This window comes from Oncorhynchus mykiss, unplaced genomic scaffold, assembly GCF_013265735.2.
Source record: "Oncorhynchus mykiss isolate Arlee unplaced genomic scaffold, USDA_OmykA_1.1 un_scaffold_234, whole genome shotgun sequence".
NCBI classification, from domain to species: domain Eukaryota; kingdom Metazoa; phylum Chordata; class Actinopteri; order Salmoniformes; family Salmonidae; genus Oncorhynchus; species Oncorhynchus mykiss.
In genome coordinates, this window is record NW_023493700.1 from 103,910 (window position 1) to 122,003 (window position 18,094).

Here is an 18,094-nt window from a genome sequence, read left to right on the forward strand (position 1 = left end):
TCACAACTTTGATGTCTGTTGTTGCTAAGCAACGTCTGTTTTATGTTATATCGGAGAATATGGAGTAGAAGGTGTTGCCTCGTGAATAAGGCGTCTGACTTCGAAACAGAAAATTGGGCTTTTGAGGCATTTTCGTGGTCGTTTAATTTCATTAAATCAGCTAATATGGACATGTTTGCAATTTCCCGAAATAAGGCATTGTTCTTGTTGCTTTGAAATGCTAAGACATTGTTATTCATCTTTAATAATCTAATATTGCAAGGCCTGAGAATTATTGTGTCTGATTCTGCATCGCAAGATTGAGGGAAAAGGTCTCTTCTTACTTGTTAAATATCACTAGCTTTCCTCATTTGGACAGGATCACAACTTTGATGTCTACTGTTGCATAGCAAAGTCTGTATGATATCAAATAGGGTCGTTTAATTTCCTTAGCTCAGCTAATTTGTACATGTTTGCAATTTCCCTAAATATGGCATTGGTCTTGTTGCTTTGAAAAGCTTGGACATTGTTGTTCAACTTTAATAATCTAAGACTGCAAGGCCTGAGAATTATTGTGTCTGAATCTGCATCGCAAGATTGAAGAAAAGAGTATCTTTGTACTTGTCAAATATCATTAGCTTTCCTCATTCGGACAGGTTCACAACTTTGATGTCTGTTGTTGCTAAGCAATGTCTGTATGATGTCAAATAGGGATGTATCACGTAGACTGCGTGGCCTAATGGATAAGGCGTCTGACTTCGAATCAGAAGATTGAGGGTTTGAGTCCCTTCATGGTTGTTTAGTTTCATTTAGCTCAGCTAATTTGAACATGTTTGCAATTTCCCAAACTAAGGCATTGGTCTTGTTGCTTGGACATTGTTATTCAACTTTAATAATCTATGACTGCAAGGCCTGAGAATTATTGTGTCTGAATCTGCATCGCAAGATTGAAGAAAAGAGTATATCATTAGCTTTCCTCATTTGGACAGGATCACAATTTTGATGTCTACTGTTGCATAGCAAAGTCTGTATGATGTCAAATAGGGATGTATCACGTAGACTGCGTGGCCTAACGGATAAGGCGTCTGACTTCGAATCAGAAGATTGAGGGTTCGAGTCCCTTCGTGGTTGTTTAGTTTCATTTAGCTCAGCTATTTTGAACATGTTTGCAATTTCCCAAACTAAGGCATTGGTCTTGTTGCTTGGACATTGTTATTCATCTTTAATAATTTAATATTGCAAGGCCTGAGAATTATTGTGTCTGATTCTGCATCGCAAGATTGAGGGAAAAGGTCTCTTCTTACTTGTTAAATATCACTAGCTTTCCTCATTTGGACAGGATTACAACTTTGATGTCTACTGTTGCATAGCAAAGTCTGTATGATATCAAATAGGGTCGTTTAATTTCATTAGCTCAGCTAATTTGTACATGTTTGCAATTTCCCTAAATATGGCATTGGTCTTGTTGCTTTGAAAAGCTTGGACATTGTTGTTCAACTTTAATAATCTAAGACTGCAAGGCCTGAGAATTATTGTGTCTGAATCTGCATCGCAAGATTGAAGAAAAGAGTATCTTTGTACTTGTTAAATATCATTAGCTTTCCTCATTCGGACAGGTTCACAACTTTGATGTCTGTTGTTGCTAAGCAATGTCTGTATGATGTGAAATAGGGATGTATTAAGGAGACTGTGTGGCCTAATGGATAAGGTGTCTGACTTTGAATCTGAAAATTGTGGGTTTGAGTCCCTTCGTGGTTGTTAAATTTCCTTAGCTCAGCTAATTTGAAGATGTTTGCAATTTCCCGAAATAAGGCGTTGTTCTTGTTGCTTTGAAAAACTTGTACATTGTTGTTTAACTTTAATAATCTAAGACTGCAAGGCCTGAGAAATATTGTGTCTGATTCGGCATCGCAAGATTGAGGGACATAGTCTTTTCGTACTTGTAAAATATCACTAGCTGTCCTCATTCGGATAGGTTCACAACTTTGATGTCTGTTGTTGCTAAGCAACGTCTGTTTTATGTTATATCGGAGAATATGGAGTAGAAGGTGTTGCCTCGTGAATAAGGCGTCTGACTTCGAAACAGAAAATTGGGCTTTTGAGGCATTTTCGTGGTCGTTTAATTTCATTAAATCAGCTAATATGGACATGTTTGCAATTTCCCGAAATAAGGCATTGTTCTTGTTGCTTTGAAATGCTAAGACATTGTTATTCATCTTTAATAATCTAATATTGCAAGGCCTGAGAATTATTGTGTCTGATTCTGCATCGCAAGATTGAGGGAAAAGGTCTCTTCTTACTTGTTAAATATCACTAGCTTTCCTCATTTGGACAGGATCACAACTTTGATGTCTACTGTTGCATAGCAAAGTCTGTATGATATCAAATAGGGTCGTTTAATTTCCTTAGCTCAGCTAATTTGTACATGTTTGCAATTTCCCTAAATATGGCATTGGTCTTGTTGCTTTGAAAAGCTTGGACATTGTTGTTCAACTTTAATAATCTAAGACTGCAAGGCCTGAGAATTATTGTGTCTGAATCTGCATCGCAAGATTGAAGAAAAGAGTATCTTTGTACTTGTCAAATATCATTAGCTTTCCTCATTCGGACAGGTTCACAACTTTGATGTCTGTTGTTGCTAAGCAATGTCTGTATGATGTCAAATAGGGATGTATCACGTAGACTGCGTGGCCTAATGGATAAGGCGTCTGACTTCGAATCAGAAGATTGAGGGTTTGAGTCCCTTCATGGTTGTTTAGTTTCATTTAGCTCAGCTAATTTGAACATGTTTGCAATTTCCCAACCTAAGGCATTGGTCTTGTTGCTTGGACATTGTTATTCAACTTTAATAATCTATGACTGCAAGGCCTGAGAATTATTGTGTCTGAATCTGCATCGCAAGATTGAAGAAAAGAGTATATCATTAGCTTTCCTCATTTGGACAGGATCACAATTTTGATGTCTACTGTTGCATAGCAAAGTCTGTATGATGTCAAATAGGGATGTATCACGTAGACTGCGTGGCCTAACGGATAAGGCGTCTGACTTCGAATCAGAAGATTGAGGGTTCGAGTCCCTTCGTGGTTGTTTAGTTTCATTTAGCTCAGCTATTTTGAACATGTTTGCAATTTCCCAAACTAAGGCATTGGTCTTGTTGCTTGGACATTGTTATTCATCTTTAATAATTTAATATTGCAAGGCCTGAGAATTATTGTGTCTGATTCTGCATCGCAAGATTGAGGGAAAAGGTCTCTTCTTACTTGTTAAATATCACTAGCTTTCCTCATTTGGACAGGATTACAACTTTGATGTCTACTGTTGCATAGCAAAGTCTGTATGATATCAAATAGGGTCGTTTAATTTCATTAGCTCAGCTAATTTGTACATGTTTGCAATTTCCCTAAATATGGCATTGGTCTTGTTGCTTTGAAAAGCTTGGACATTGTTGTTCAACTTTAATAATCTAAGACTGCAAGGCCTGAGAATTATTGTGTCTGAATCTGCATCGCAAGATTGAAGGAAAGAGTATCTTTGTACTTGTTAAATATCATTAGCTTTCCTCATTCGGACAGGTTCACAACTTTGATGTCTGTTGTTGCTAAGCAATGTCTGTATGATGTGAAATAGGGATGTATTAAGGAGACTGTGTGGCCTAATGGATAAGGTGTCTGACTTTGAATCTGAAAATTGTGGGTTTGAGTCCCTTCGTGGTTGTTAAATTTCCTTAGCTCAGCTATTTTGAACATGTTTGCAATTTCCCAAACTAAGGCATTGGTCTTGTTGCTTGGACATTGTTATTCATCTTTAATAATTTAATATTGCAAGGCCTGAGAATTATTGTGTCTGATTCTGCATCGCAAGATTGAGGGAAAAGGTCTCTTCTTACTTGTTAAATATCACTAGCTTTCCTCATTTGGACAGGATTACAACTTTGATGTCTACTGTTGCATAGCAAAGTCTGTATGATATCAAATAGGGTCGTTTAATTTCATTAGCTCAGCTAATTTGTACATGTTTGCAATTTCCCTAAATATGGCATTGGTCTTGTTGCTTTGAAAAGCTTGGACATTGTTGTTCAACTTTAATAATCTAAGACTGCAAGGCCTGAGAATTATTGTGTCTGAATCTGCATCGCAAGATTGAAGAAAAGAGTATCTTTGTACTTGTTAAATATCATTAGCTTTCCTCATTCGGACAGGTTCACAACTTTGATGTCTGTTGTTGCTAAGCAATGTCTGTATGATGTGAAATAGGGATGTATTAAGGAGACTGTGTGGCCTAATGGATAAGGTGTCTGACTTTGAATCTGAAAATTGTGGGTTTGAGTCCCTTCGTGGTTGTTAAATTTCCTTAGCTCAGCTAATTTGAAGATGTTTGCAATTTCCCGAAATAAGGCATTGTTCTTGTTGCTTTGAAAAACTTGTACATTGTTGTTTAACTTTAATAATCTAAGACTGCAAGGCCTGAGAAATATTGTGTCTGATTCGGCATCGCAAGATTGAGGGACATAGTCTTTTCGTACTTGTAAAATATCACTAGCTGTCCTCATTCGGATAGGTTCACAACTTTGATGTCTGTTGTTGCTAAGCAACGTCTGTTTTATGTTATATCGGAGAATATGGAGTAGAAGGTGTTGCCTCGTGAATAAGGCGTCTGACTTCGAAACAGAAAATTGGGCTTTTGAGGCATTTTCGTGGTCGTTTAATTTCATTAAATCAGCTAATATGGACATGTTTGCAATTTCCCGAAATAAGGCATTGTTCTTGTTGCTTTGAAATGCTAAGACATTGTTATTCATCTTTAATAATCTAATATTGCAAGGCCTGAGAATTATTGTGTCTGATTCTGCATCGCAAGATTGAGGGAAAAGGTCTCTTCTTACTTGTTAAATATCACTAGCTTTCCTCATTTGGACAGGATCACAACTTTGATGTCTACTGTTGCATAGCAAAGTCTGTATGATATCAAATAGGGTCGTTTAATTTCCTTAGCTCAGCTAATTTGTACATGTTTGCAATTTCCCTAAATATGGCATTGGTCTTGTTGCTTTGAAAAGCTTGGACATTGTTGTTGAACTTTAATAATCTATGACTGCAAGGCCTGAGAATTATTGTGTCTGAATCTGCATCGCAAGATTGAAGAAAATAGTATACCATTAGCTTTCCTCATTTGGACAGGATCACAACTTTGATGTCTACTGTTGCATAGCAAAGTCTGTATGATGTCAAATAGCGATGTATCACGTAGACTGCGTGGCCTAACTGATAAGGCGTCTGACTTCGAATCAGAAGAGTGAGGGTTTGAGTCCCTTCGTGGTTGTTTAGTTTCATTTAGCTCAGCTATTTTGAACATGTTTGCAATTTCCCAAACTAAGGCATTGGTCTTGTTGCTTGGACATTGTTATTCAACTTTAATAATCTTAGACTGCAAGGCCTGAGAAATATTGTGTATGATTCTGCATCGCAAGATTGAGGGAAATAGTCTCTTCGTACTTGTTACATATCACTAGCTTTCCTCATTTGGACAGGATCACAACTTTGATGTCTACTGTTGCATAGCAAAGTCTGTATGATATCAAATAGGGTTGTTTATTTTTATTAGCTCAGCTAATTTGTACATGTTTGCAATTTCCCTAAATATGGCATTGGTCTTGTTGCTTTGAAAAGCTTGGACATTGTTGTTCAACTTTAATAATCTAAGACTGCAAGGCCTGAGAATTATTGTGTCTGAATCTGCATCGCAAGATTGAAGGAAAGAGTATCTTTGTACTTGTTAAATATCATTAGCTTTCCTCATTCGGACAGGTTCACAACTTTGATGTCTGTTGTTGCTAAGCAATGTCTGTATGATGTGAAATAGGGGTGTGTTAAGTAGACTGTGTGGCCTAATGGATAAGGTGTCTGACTTTGAATCAGAAAATTGTGGGTTTGAGTCCCTTCGTGGTTGTTACATTTCCTTAGCTCAGCTAATTTGAAGATGTTTGCAATTTCCCAAACTAAGGCATTGGTCTTGTTGCTTGGACATTGTTATTCAACTTTAATAATCTTAGACTGCAAGGCCTGAGAAATATTGTGTCTGATTCTGCATCGCAAGATTGAGGGAAAAGGTCTCTTCTTACTTGTTAAATATCACTAGCTTTCCTCATTTGGACAGGATCACAACTTTGATGTCTGTTGTTGCTAAGCAATGTCTGTATGATGTGAAATAGGGATGTATTAAGTAGACTGTGTGGCCTAATGGATAAGGTGTCTCACTTTGAATCTGAAAATTGTGTGTTTGAGTCCCTTCGTGGTTGTTTAGTTTCATTTAGCTCAGCTAATTTGAACATGTTTGCAATTTCCCAAACTAAGGCATTGGTCTTGTTGCTTGGACATTGTTATTCAACTTTAATAATCTTAGACTGCAAGGCCTGAGAAATATTGTGTCTGAATCTGCATCGCAAGATTGAGGGAAATAGTATCTTTGTACTTGTTAAATATCATTAGCTTTCCTCATTCGGACAGGTTCACAACTTTGATGTCTGTTGTTGCTAAGCAATGTCTGTATGATGTCAAATAGGGATGTATCATGTAGACTGCGTGGCCTAATGGATAAGGCGTCTGACTTCGAATCAGAAGATTGAGGGTTTGAGTCCCTTCGTGGTTGTTAAATTTAATTAGATCAGCTAATTTGAAGATGTTTGCAATTTCCCAAAATAAGACATTTTTCTTGTTGCTTTGAAATGCTAAGACATTCATCTTTAATAATCTACTATTGCAAGGCCTGAGAATTATTGTGTCTGATTCTGCATCGCAAGATTGAGGTTAAAGGTCTCTTCTTACTTGTTAAATATCACTAGCTTTCCTCATTTGGACAGGATCACAACTTTGATGTCTACTGTTGCATAGCAAAGTCTGTATGATATCAAATAGGGTCGTTTAATTTCATTAGCTCAGCTAATTTGAACATGTTTGCAATTTCCCAAACTAAGGCATTGGTCTTGTTGCTTGGACATTGTTATTCAACTTTAATAATCTTAGACTGCAAGGCCTGAGAATTATTGTGTCTGAATCTGCATCGCAAGATTGAAGGAAAGAGTATCTTTGTACTTGTCAAATATCATTAGCTTTCCTCATTCGGACAGGTTCACAACTTTGATGTCTGTTGTTGCTAAGCAATGTCTGTATGATGTGAAATAGGGATGTATTAAGTAGACTGTGTGGCCTAATGGATAAGGTGTCTGACTTTGAATATGAAAATTGTGGGTTTGAGTCCCTTCGTGGTTGTTAAATTTCCTTACCTCAGCTAATTTGAAGATATTTGCAATTTCCCGAAATAAGGCATTGTTTTTGTTGCTTTGAAAAACTTGTACATTGTTGTTTAACTTTAATAATCTAAGACTGCAAGGCCTGAGAAATATTGTGTCTGATTCGGCATCGCAAGATTGAGGGACATAGTCTTTTCGTACTTGTAAAATATCACTAGCTGTCCTCATTCGGATAGGTTCACAACTTTGATGTCTGTTGTTGCTAAGCAACGTCTGTTTGATGTTATATCGGAGAATATGGAGTAGAAGGTGTTGCCTCGTGAATAAGGCGTCTGACTTCGAAACAGAAAATTGGGCTTTTGAGGCATTTTCGTGGTCGTTTAATTTCATTAAATCAGCTAATATGGACATGTTTGCAATTTCCCGAAATAAGGCATTGTTCTTGTTGCTTTGAAATGCTAAGACATTGTTATTCATCTTTAATAATCTAATATTGCAAGGCCTGAGAATTATTGTGTCTGATTCTGCATCGCAAGATTGAGGGAAAAGGTCTCTTCTTACTTGTTAAATATCACTAGCTTTCCTCATTTGGACAGGATCACAACTTTGATGTCTACTGTTGCATAGCAAAGTCTGTATGATATCAAATAGGGTCGTTTAATTTCATTAGCTCAGCTAATTTGTACATGTTTGCAATTGACCTAAATATGGCATTGGTCTTGTTGCTTTGAAAAGCTTGGACATTGTTGTTCAACTTTAATAATCTTAGACAGCAAGGCCTGAGAATTATTGTGTCTGAATCTGCATCGCAAGATTGAAGGAAAGAGTATCTTTGTACTTGTTAAATATCATTAGCTTTCCTCATTCGGACAGGTTCACAACTTTGATGTCTGTTGTTGCTAAGCAATGTCTGTATGATGTGAAATAGGGATGTATTAAGTAGACTGTGTGGCCTAATCGATAAGGTGTCTGACTTTGAATCTGAAAATTGTGGGTTTGAGTCCCTTCGTGGTTGTTAAATTTCCTTAGCTCAGCTAATTTGAAGATGTTTGCAATTTCCAGAAATAAGGCATTGTTCTTGTTGCTTTGAAAAATGTACACATTGTTGTTTAAATAGGGATGTATCACGTAGACTGCGTGGCCTAATGGATAAGGCGTCTGACTTCGAATCAGAAGATTGAGGGTTCGAGTCCCTTCGTGGTTGTTTAGTTTCATTTAGCTCAGCTAATTTGAACATGTTTGCAATTTCCCAAACTAAGGCATTGGTCTTGTAGCTTGGACATTGTTATTCAACTTTAATAATCTTAGACTGCAAGGCCTGAGAAATATTGTGTATGATTCTGCATCGCTAGATTGAGGGAAATAGTCTCTTCGTACTTGTTAAATATCACTAGCTTTCCTCATTTGGACAGGATCACAACTTTGATGTCTACTGTTGCATAGCAAAGTCTGTATGATATCAAATAGGGTCGTTTAATTTCATTAGCTCAGCTAATTTTTACATGTTTGCAATTTCCCTAAATATGGCATTGGTCTTGTTGCTTTGAAAAGCTTGGACATTGTTGTTCAACTTTAATAATCTAAGACTGCAAGGCCTGAGAATTATTGTGTCTGAATCTGCATCGCAAGATTGAAGAAAAGAGTATCTTTGTACTTGTTAAATATCATTAGCTTTCCTCATTCGGACAGGTTCACAACTTTGATGTCTGTTGTTGCTAAGCAATGTCTGTATGATGTCAAATAGGGGTGTATCACGTAGACTGCGTAGCCTAATGGATAAGGTGTCTGACTTCGAATCAGAAGATTGAGGGTTCAAGTCCCTTCGTGGTTGTTTAGTTTCATTTAGCTCAGCTAATTTGAACATATTTGCAATTTCCCAAACTAAGGCATTGGTCTTGTTGCTTGGACATTGTTATTCAACTTTAATAATCTTAGACTGCAAGGCCTGAGAATTATTGTGTCTGAATCTGCATCGCAAGATTGAAGGAAAGAGTATCTTTGTACTTGTCAAATATCATTAGCTTTCCTCATTCGGACAGGTTCACAACTTTGATGTCTGTTGTTGCTAAGCAATGTCTGTATGATGTGAAATAGGGATGTATTGAGTAGACTGTGTGGCCTAATGGATAAGGTGTCTGACTTTGAATATGAAAATTGTGGGTTTGAGTCCCTTCATGGTTGTTAAATTTCCTTACCTCGGCTAATTTGAAGATGTTTGCAATTTCCCGAAATAAGGCATTGTTCTTGTTGCTTTGAAAAACTTGTACATTGTTGTTTAACTTTAATAATCTAAGACTGCAAGGCCTGAGAAATATTGTGTCTGATTCGGCATCGCAAGATTGAGGGACATAGTCTTTTCGTACTTGTAAAATATCACTAGCTGTCCTCATTCGGATAGGTTCACAACTTTGATGTCTGTTGTTGCTAAGCAACGTCTGTTTGATGTTATATCGGAGAATATGGAGTAGAAGGTGTTGGCTCGTGAATAAGGCATCTGACTTCGAAACAGAAAATTGGGCTTTTGAGGCATTTTCGTGGTCGTTTAATTTCATTAAATCAGCTAATATGGACATGTTTGCAATTTCCCGAAATAAGGCATTGTTCTTGTTGCTTTGAAATGCTAAGACATTGTTATTCATCTTTAATAATCTAATATTGCAAGGCCTGAGAATTATTGTGTCTGATTCTGCATCGCAAGATTGAGGGAAAAGGTCTCTTCTTACTTGTTAAATATCACTAGCTTTCCTCATTTGGACAGGATCACAACTTTGATGTCTACTGTTGCATAGCAAAGTCTGTATGATATCAAATAGGGTTGTTTAATTTCATTAGCTCAGCTAATTTGTACATGTTTGCAATTGACCTAAATATGGCATTGGTCTTGTTGCTTTGAAAAGCTTGGACATTGTTGTTCAACTTTAATAATCTTAGACTGCAAGGCCTGAGAATTATTGTGTCTGGATCTGCATCGCAAGATTGAAGGAAAGAGTATCTTTGTACTTGTTAAATATCATTAGCTTTCCTCATTCGGACAGGTTCACAACTTTGATGTCTGTTGTTGCTAAGCAATGTCTGTATGATGTGAAATAGGGATGTATTAAGTAGACTGTGTGGCCTAATGGATAAGGTGTCTGACTTTGAATCTGAAAATTGTGGGTTTGAGTCCCTTCGTGGTTGTTAAATTTCCTTAGCTCAGCTAATTTGAAGATGTTTGCAATTTCCAGAAATAAGGCATTGTTCTTGTTGCTTTGAAAAATGTACACATTGTTGTTTAAATAGGGGTGTATCACGTAGACTGCGTGGCCTAATGGATAAGGCGTCTGACTTCGAATCAGAATATTGTGGGTTTGAGTCCCTTCGTGGTTGTTAAATTTCATTAGCTCAGCTAATTTGAAGATGTTTGCAATTTCCCAAAATAAGACATTTTTCTTGTTGCTTTGAAATGCTAAGACATTCATCTTTAATAATCTACTATTGCAAGGCCTGAGAATTATTGTGTCTGATTCTGCATCGCAAGATTGAGGTTAAAGGTCTCTTCTTACTTGTTAAATATCACTAGCTTTCCTCATTTGGACAGGATCACAACTTTGATGTCTACTGTTGCATAGCAAAGTCTGTATGATATCAAATAGGGTCGTTTAATTTCATTAGCTCAGCTAATTTGAACATGTTTGCAATTTCCCAAACTAAGGCATTGGTCTTGTTGCTTGGACATTGTTATTCAACTTTAATAATCTTAGACTGCAAGGCCTGAGAAATATTGTGTCTGATTCTGCATCGCAAGATTGAGGGAAAAGGTCTCTTCTTACTTGTTAAATATCACTAGCTTTCCTCATTTGGACAGGATCACAACTTTGATGTCTACTGTTGCATAGCAAAGTCTGTATGATATCAAATAGGGTCGTTTAATTTCATTAGCTCAGCTAATTTTTACATGTTTGCAATTTCCCTAAATATGGCATTGGTCTTGTTGCTTTGAAAAGCTTGGACATTGTTGTTCAACTTTAATAATCTTAGACTGCAAGGCCTGAGAATTATTGTGTCTGAATCTGCATCGCAAGATTGAAGAAAAGAGTATCTTTGTACTTGTTAAATATCATTAGCTTTCCTCATTCGGACAGGTTCACAACTTTGATGTCTGTTGTTGCTAAGCAATGTCTGTATGATGTCAAATAGGGGTGTATCACGTAGACTGCGTAGCCTAATGGATAAGGTGTCTGACTTTGAATCAGAAGATTGAGGGTTCGAGTCCCTTCGTGGTTGTTTAGTTTCATTTAGCTCAGCTAATTTGAACATATTTGCAATTTCCCAAACTAAGGCATTGGTCTTGTTGCTTGGACATTGTTATTCAACTTTAATAATCTTAGACTGCAAGGCCTGAGAATTATTGTGTCTGAATCTGCATCGCAAGATTGAAGGAAAGAGTATCTTTGTACTTGTCAAATATCATTAGCTTTCCTCATTCGGACAGGTTCACAACTTTGATGTCTGTTGTTGCTAAGCAATGTCTGTATGATGTGAAATAGGGATGTATTAAGTAGACTGTGTGGCCTAATGGATAAGGTGTCTGACTTTGAATATGAAAATTGTGGGTTTGAGTCCCTTCGTGGTTGTTAAATTTCCTTACCTCAGCTAATTTGAAGATGTTTGCAATTTCCCGAAATAAGGCATTGTTCTTGTTGCTTTGAAAAACTTGTACATTGTTGTTTAACTTTAATAATCTAAGACTGCAAGGCCTGAGAAATATTGTGTCTGATTCGGCATCGCAAGATTGAGGGACATAGTCTTTTCGTACTTGTAAAATATCACTAGCTGTCCTCATTCGGATAGGTTCACAACTTTGATGTCTGTTGTTGCTAAGCAATGTCTGTTTGATGTTATATCGGAGAATATGGAGTAGAAGGTGTTGCCTCGTGAATAAGGCGTCTGACTTCGAAACAGAAAATTGGGCTTTTGAGGCATTTTCGTGGTCGTTTAATTTCATTAAATCAGCTAATATGGACATGTTTGCAATTTCCCGAAATAAGGCATTGTTCTTGTTGCTTTGAAATGCTAAGACATTGTTATTCATCTTTAATAATCTAATATTGCAAGGCCTGAGAATTATTGTGTCTGATTCTGCATCGCAAGATTGAGGGAAAAGGTCTCTTCTTACTTGTTAAATATCACTAGCTTTCCTCATTTGGACAGGATCACAACTTTGATGTCTACTGTTGCATAGCAAAGTCTGTATGATATCAAATAGGGTCGTTTAATTTCATTAGCTCAGCTAATTTGTACATGTTTGCAATTGACCTAAATATGGCATTGGTCTTGTTGCTTTGAAAAGCTTGGACATTGTTGTTCAACTTTAATAATCTTAGACTGCAAGGCCTGAGAATTATTGTGTCTGGATCTGCATCGCAAGATTGAAGGAAACAGTATCTTTGTACTTGTTAAATATCATTAGCTTTCCTCATTCGGACAGGTTCACAACTTTGATGTCTGTTGTTGCTAAGCAATGTCTGTATGATGTGAAATAGGGATGTATTAAGTAGACCGTGTGGCCTAATGGATAAGGTGTCTGACTTTGAATCTGAAAATTGTGGGTTTGAGTCCCTTCGTGGTTGTTAAATTTCCTTAGCTCAGCTAATTTGAAGATGTTTGCAATTTCCAGAAATAAGGCATTGTTCTTGTTGCTTTGAAAAATGTACACATTGTTGTTTAAATAGGGGTGTATCACGTAGACTGCGTGGCCTAATGGATAAGGCGTCTGACTTCGAATCAGAATATTGAGGGTTCGAGTCCCTTTGTGGTTGTTAAATTTCATTAGCTTAGCTAATTTGAGGATGTTTGCAATTTCCCAAAATAAGACATTTTTCTTGTTGCTTTGAAATGCTAAGACATTCATCTTTAATAATCTACTATTGCAAGGCCTGAGAATTATTGTGTCTGATTCTGCATCGCAAGATTGAGGTTAAAGGTCTCTTCTTACTTGTTAAATATCACTAGCTTTCCTCATTTGGACAGGATCACAACTTTGATGTCTACTGTTGCATAGCAAAGTCTGTATGATATCAAATAGGGTCGTTTAATTTCATTAGCTCAGCTAATTTGTACATGTTTGCAATTTCCCAAACTAAGGCATTGGTCTTGTTGCTTGGACATTGTTATTCAACTTTAATAATCTTAGACTGCAAGGCCTGAGAAATATTGTGTCTGATTCTGCATCGCAAGATTGAGGGAAAAGGTCTCTTCTTACTTGTTAAATATCACTAGCTTTCCTCATTTGGACAGGATCACAACTTTGATGTCTACTGTTGCATAGCAAAGTCTGTATGATATCAAATAGGGTCGTTTAATTTCATTAGCTCAGCTAATTTTTACATGTTTGCAATTTCCCTAAATATGGCATTGGTCTTGTTGCTTTGAAAAGCTTGGACATTGTTGTTCAACTTTAATAATCTAAGACTGCAAGGCCTGAGAATTATTGTGTCTGAATCTGCATCGCAAGATTGAAGAAAAGAGTATCTTTGTACTTGTTAAATATCATTAGCTTTCCTCATTCGGACAGGTTCACAACTTTGATGTCTGTTGTTGCTAAGCAATGTCTGTATGATGTCAAATAGGGGTGTATCACGTAGACTGCGTAGCCTAATGGATAAGGTGTCTGACTTCGAATCAGAAGATTGAGGGTTCGAGTCCCTCCGTGGTTGTTTAGTTTCATTTAGCTCAGCTAATTTGAACATATTTGCAATTTCCCAAACTAAGGCATTGGTCTTGTTGCTTGGACATTGTTATTCAACTTTAATAATCTTAGACTGCAAGGCCTGAGAATTATTGTGTCTGAATCTGCATCGCAAGATTGAAGGAAAGAGTATCTTTGTACTTGTCAAATATCATTAGCTTTCCTCATTCGGACAGGTTCACAACTTTGATGTCTGTTGTTGCTAAGCAATGTCTGTATGATGTGAAATAGGGATGTATTAAGTAGACTGTGTGGCCTAATGGATAAGGTGTCTGACTTTGAATATGAAAATTGTGGGTTTGAGTCCCTTCGTGGTTGTTAAATTTCCTTACCTCAGCTAATTTGAAGATGTTTGCAATTTCCCGAAATAAGGCATTGTTCTTGTTGCTTTGAAAAACTTGTACATTGTTGTTTAACTTTAATAATCTAAGACTGCAAGGCCTGAGAAATATTGTGTCTGATTCGGCATCGCAAGATTGAGGGACATAGTCTTTTCGTACTTGTAAAATATCACTAGCTGTCCTCATTCGGATAGGTTCACAACTTTGATGTCTGTTGTTGCTAAGCAACGTCTGTTTGATGTTATATCGGAGAATATGGAGTAGAAGGTGTTGCCTTGTGAATAAGGCGTCTGACTTCGACACAGAAAATTGGGCTTTTGAGGCATTTTCGTGGTCGTTTAATTTCATTAAATCAGCTAATATGGACATGTTTGCAATTTCCCGAAATAAGGCATTGTTCTTGTTGCTTTGAAATGCTAAGACATTGTTATTCATCTTTAATAGTCTAATATTGCAAGGCCTGAGAATTATTGTGTCTGATTCTGCATCGCAAGATTGAGGGAAAAGGTCTCTTCTTACTTGTTAAATATCACTAGCTTTCCTCATTTGGACAGGATCACAACGTTGATGTCTACTGTTGCATAGCAAAGTCTGTATGATATCAAATAGGGTTGTTTAATTTCATTAGCTCAGCTAATTTGTACATGTTTGCAATTTACCTAAATATGGCATTGGTCTTGTTGCTTTGAAAAGCTTGGACATTGTTGTTCAACTTTAATAATCTTAGACTGCAAGGCCTGAGAATTATTGTGTCTGAATCTGCATCGCAAGATTGAAGGAAAGAGTATCTTTGTACTTGTCAAATATCATTAGCTTTCCTCATTCGGACAGGTTCACAACTTTGATGTCTGTTGTTGCTAAGCAATGTCTGTATGATGTGAAATAGGGATGTATTAAGTAGACTGTGTGGCCTAATGGATAAGGTGTCTGACTTTGAATCTGAAAATTGTGGGTTTGAGTCCCTTCGTGGTTGTTAAATTTCCTTAGCTCAGCTAATTTGAAGATGTTTGCAATTTCCAGAAATAAGGCATTGTTCTTGTTGCTTTGAAAAATGTACACATTGTTGTTTAAATAGGGATGTATCACGTAGACTGCGTGGCCTAATGGATAAGGCGTCTGACTTCGAATCAGAAGCTTGAGGGTTCGAGACCCTTCGTGGTTGTTTAGTTTCATTTAGCTCAGCTAATTTGAACATGTTTGCAATTTCCCAAACTAAGGCATTGGTCTTGTTGCTTGGACATTGTTATTCAACTTTAATAATCTTAGACTGCAAGGCCTGAGAATTATTGTGTCTGAATCTGCATCGCAAGATTGAAGGAAAGAGTATCTTTGTACTTGTCAAATATCATTAGCTTTCCTCATTCGGACAGGTTCACAACTTTGATGTCTGTTGTTGCTAAGCAATGTCTGTATGATGTGAAATAGGGATGCATTAAGCAGACTGTGTGGCCTAATGGATAAGGTGTCTGACTTTGAATGTGAAAATTGTGGGTTTGAGTCCCTTCGTGGTTGTTAAATTTCCTTACCTCAGCTAATTTGAAGATGTTTGCAATTTCCCGAAATAAGGCATTGTTCTTGTTGCTTTGAAAAACTTGTACATTGTTGTTTAACTTTAATTATCTAAGACAGCAAGGCCTGAGAAATATTGTGCATGATTCTGCATCGCAAGATTGAGGGAAAATGTCTCTTCGTACTTGTTAAATATCACTAGCTTTCCTCATTTGGACAGGATCACAACTTTGATGTCTACTGTTGCATAGCAAAGTCTGTATGATATCAAATAGGGTCGTTTATTTTCATTAGCTCAGCTAATTTGTACATGTTTGCAATTTCCCTAAATATGGCATTGGTCTTGTTGCTTTGAAAAGCTTGGACATTGTTGTTCAACTTTAATAATCTAAGACTGCAAGGCCTGAGAATTATTGTGTCTGAATCTGCATCGCAAGATTGAAGAAAAGAGTATCTTTGTACTTGTTAAATATCATTAGCTTTCCTCATTCGGACAGGTTCACAACTTTGATGTCTGTTGTTGCAAAGCAATGTCTGTATGATGTCAAATAGGGATGTATCACGTAGACTGTGTTATCTAATGGATAAGGCGTCTGACTTCGAATCAGAAGATTGAGGGTTCGAGTCCCTTCATGGTTGTTTAGTTTCATTTAGCTCAGCTAATTTGAACATGTTTGCAATTTCCCAAACTAAGGCATTGGTCTTGTTGCTTGGACATTGTTATTCAACTTTAATAATCTTAGACTGCAAGGCCTGAGAAATATTGTGTATGATTCTGCATCGCAAGATTGAGGGAAATTGTCTCTTCGTACTTGTTAAATATCACTAGCTTTCCTCATTTGGACAGGATCACAACTTTGATGTCTACTGTTGCATAGCAAAGTCTGTATGATATCAAATAGGGTCGTTTAATTTCATTAGCTCAGCTAATTTGTACATGTTTGCAATTTCCCTAAATATGGCATTGGTCTTGTTGCTTTGAAAAGCTTGGACATTGTTGTTCAACTTTAATAATCTAAGACTGCAAGGCCTGAGAATTATTGTGCCTGAATCTGCATCGCAAGATTGAAGAAAATAGTATCTTTGTACTTGTTAAATATCATTAGCTTTTCTCATTCGGACAGGTTCACAACTTTGATGTCTGTTGTTGCTAAGCAATGTCTGTATGATGTGAAATAGGGACGTATTAAGTAGACTGTGTGGCCTAATGGATAAGGTGTCTGACTTTGAATCTGAAAATTGTGGGTTTGAGTCCCTTCGTGGTTGTTAAATTTCCTTAGCTCAGCTAATTTGAAGATGTTTGCAATTTCCAGAAATAAGGCATTGTTCTTGTTGCTTTGAAAAATGTACACATTGTTGTTTAAATAGGGATGTATCACGTAGACTGCGTGGCCTAACGGATAAGGTGTCTGACTTTGAATCAGAAGATTGAGGGTTCGAGTCCCTTCGTGGTTGTTTAGTTTCATTTAGCTCAGCTAATTTGAACATATTTGCAATTTCCCAAACTAAGGCATTGGTCTTGTTGCTTGGACATTGTTATTCAACTTTAATAATCTTAGACTGCAAGGCCTGAGAATTATTGTGTCTGAATCTGCATCGCAAGATTGAAGGAAAGAGTATCTTTGTACTTGTCAAATATCATTAGCTTTCCTCATTCGGACAGGTTCACAACTTTGATGTCTGTTGTTGCTAAGCAATGTCTGTATGATGTGAAATAGGGATGTATTAAGTAGACTGTGTGGCCTAATGGATAAGGTGTCTGACTTTGAATATGAAAATTGTGGGTTTGAGTCCCTTCGTGGTTGTTAAATTTCCTTACCTCAGCTAATTTGAAGATGTTTGCAATTTCCCGAAATAAGGCATTGTTCTTGTTGCTTTGAAAAACTTGTACATTGTTGTTTAACTTTAATAATCTAAGACTGCAAGGCCTGAGAAATATTGTGTCTGATTCGGCATCGCAAGATTGAGGGACATAGTCTTTTCGTACTTGTAAAATATCACTAGCTGTCCTCATTCGGATAGGTTCACAACTTTGATGTCTGTTGTTGCTAAGCAACGTCTGTTTGATGTTATATCGGAGAATATGGAGTAGAAGGTGTTGCCTTGTGAATAAGGCGTCTGACTTCGACACAGAAAATTGGGCTTTTGAGGCATTTTCGTGGTCGTTTAATTTCATTAAATCAGCTAATATGGACATGTTTGCAATTTCCCGAAATAAGGCATTGTTCTTGTTGCTTTGAAATGCTAAGACATTGTTATTCATCTTTAATAGTCTAATATTGCAAGGCCTGA

At 36.9% G+C, this 18,094-nt stretch overlaps 10 non-coding genes across 10 annotated transcripts; all 10 read left to right on the forward strand.

Annotated features, from left to right (window-relative positions):
• Positions 1–1,037: 1,037 nt before the first annotated feature.
• Positions 1,038–1,110, forward strand: trnar-ucg. The gene has a single exon. It is a non-coding gene; the product is annotated as a tRNA-Arg (tRNA).
• A 1,883-nt stretch (positions 1,111–2,993) lies between these two features.
• Positions 2,994–3,066, forward strand: trnar-ucg. Its single transcript has one exon. It is a non-coding gene; the product is annotated as a tRNA-Arg (tRNA).
• A 3,485-nt stretch (positions 3,067–6,551) lies between these two features.
• trnar-ucg lies at positions 6,552–6,624 on the forward strand. Its single transcript has one exon. It is a non-coding gene; the product is annotated as a tRNA-Arg (tRNA).
• A 1,732-nt stretch (positions 6,625–8,356) lies between these two features.
• trnar-ucg lies at positions 8,357–8,429 on the forward strand. The gene has a single exon. It is a non-coding gene; the product is annotated as a tRNA-Arg (tRNA).
• Positions 8,430–8,983: 554 nt separating this feature from the next.
• trnar-ucg lies at positions 8,984–9,056 on the forward strand. The gene has a single exon. It is a non-coding gene; the product is annotated as a tRNA-Arg (tRNA).
• A 2,359-nt stretch (positions 9,057–11,415) lies between these two features.
• On the forward strand, positions 11,416–11,488 carry trnaq-uug. The gene has a single exon. It is a non-coding gene; the product is annotated as a tRNA-Gln (tRNA).
• Positions 11,489–12,950: 1,462 nt separating this feature from the next.
• Positions 12,951–13,023, forward strand: trnar-ucg. Its single transcript has one exon. It is a non-coding gene; the product is annotated as a tRNA-Arg (tRNA).
• Positions 13,024–13,847: 824 nt separating this feature from the next.
• On the forward strand, positions 13,848–13,920 carry trnar-ucg. Its single transcript has one exon. It is a non-coding gene; the product is annotated as a tRNA-Arg (tRNA).
• Positions 13,921–15,382: 1,462 nt separating this feature from the next.
• On the forward strand, positions 15,383–15,455 carry trnar-ucg. The gene has a single exon. It is a non-coding gene; the product is annotated as a tRNA-Arg (tRNA).
• Positions 15,456–17,184: 1,729 nt separating this feature from the next.
• Positions 17,185–17,257, forward strand: trnaq-uug. Its single transcript has one exon. It is a non-coding gene; the product is annotated as a tRNA-Gln (tRNA).
• Positions 17,258–18,094: the final 837 nt, after the last annotated feature.